General features: G+C 55.9%; 1 protein-coding gene across 3 annotated transcripts in view; it reads left to right on the forward strand.

Moving 5' to 3' along the window:
• The window catches only part of Kdm4b (lysine demethylase 4B), a 78,486-nt gene that overhangs the window by 22,645 nt on the left and 54,143 nt on the right, over positions 1-1,698 (forward strand). The gene's annotated exons all lie outside the window — the stretch shown is intronic.

Consider the following 1,698-nt stretch of genomic DNA (forward strand, 5'->3'; position numbering starts at 1 on the left):
CCCCCACCCCAGACAGGGTTTCTCTGTATAGCCCTGGCTATAGTATAGTATGTATAGTCTGCAGTCCCTGTTTAACAGGCAGGAGGAGGGCAGGATACTTTCCCTGTGGGCAGTAAGGAGATGTTACCACTAAGTGGAGCCAGTGAGCTTCCTGTTTGACCATAGCAGGTGGTGGCTGGCTGCCCTCTTCCCCCAGCACCCAGCATACATAGTCTGAGGCTGGCTGGGTAGGTAGCTACTAGCTTAGCCCAGGTCCTCAAGGTGAGTGGCACCTAGAATCCATTGTACTGGGCCCATGACAGGTAATGGACACATGTGTGTCCTGGGGGCTTTTGGGACCCCCGGTAGCAGCAATAACTAGCCATATGGAGATTCTCAGACGGTGCCCAAGTTGATGGTGCATCTGTGGTGGAAAGTGAGGTATCTGGCCTGTCTGACTTTCCCGGGCACCTGGGGCACTGCACGTGCCAGCTTGTCCAGCTTCTAGTAGGATTTGAGCCTCATCTCCCTTGTGATGACATGCCCCAGAGAGCTCTGGCTGATCACTCCTCCCATCCTAAGGGCCCCTTTCTTAGGGACGGAGTGGCATTTTGTGTCTCCTGGTGCATGCCTCTGCTGTACCTTTCAGGATAGCCAGAGGGGTCGGGGTGGGTCTGATTCTCTGCTGTGCCTCTCAGGACAGCCAGAGGGGTCAGTGTGGGTCTGATTCTCTGCTGATAATTTGCAGTGCTGTGTCCTGGCCCTCCTTCATGTGCCAGCAGGAGGCTGGCTGCACTCTGTGTACTGGTGTGGTGCTCTGTGCCCCATCATCACTAGCACCCAGTGTGGGCTCTGAAGTGCCTCCTTGATGGGACGCAGCTCTCAGGTCTCTTCTCCATCACAGTTGCTCACACAGGACCCTGTAGCAATCTGGCCTTGCCCTGGCCATACTGGCCTATAGCAAGAGACAGGCAGGTGGGAGAATGAAGCCCCCATGAAGGAGAGAACCTGTGTGAAAGGGAATGATGGGTGCAGGCACCCTCATCCCACAAGGTAGTGAGGCCTTTTGTTCCTAGTGGTCCAGCTCTGGAATTGCTCTGGCACAGGGCTTAGCCCATAGAAGACACTCTGCTCCACCATTTCATGTGGCCTGTGAGGCAGCGGAGGAGGGCCATGGTCAGGGCTGAGATGATGAATTAGTGGTTGTGCGCCCTCCCATGCTCCTCCCATGCTCCTCTAACCCCGAGGCTGCTGATTTCTAGGCTGTTGTGGCCCCTGAGGGGATGATGTCCCTTCTGCACCATCTTTCCCTAGCTCTCACCCTCTGCATCTGAGTGGTGGCAGGTGGGCTCAGCAATTGGTGTGGGGCTGGTGGGGAGCAGTGGCAGTCCTGAGACCTGGCTGTGGGGTCAGACCTCTAGCAGAATAGCTCTAGTTGTGGTTAGGAGGACAATGTCTGTAAGCCCTATGCATCTATGAGCTCTGAGGGCTGTCTAGTGGACCCTTAGGACACCCAGGTGGCGCATGCAGCCCTATTCCTCTCCAGAGTCCAGAGGGGCTGTGGCCTTTGGCCTAGCTCAGGGCTGTGATCAAGCCCTGTACTCCATTTATGGGCATGTACTGCCACTTGGTGGACACTCTGGGAAGTGCATAGGAGCTATTCTCTACACCCACTTGGAGGCCATTGTGTGTGTGTGTGTGTGTGTGTGTGTGTGGCGG

This window comes from Mastomys coucha, unplaced genomic scaffold (assembly GCF_008632895.1).
Source record: "Mastomys coucha isolate ucsf_1 unplaced genomic scaffold, UCSF_Mcou_1 pScaffold3, whole genome shotgun sequence".
Classification (NCBI taxonomy): Eukaryota; Metazoa; Chordata; class Mammalia; order Rodentia; family Muridae; genus Mastomys; species Mastomys coucha.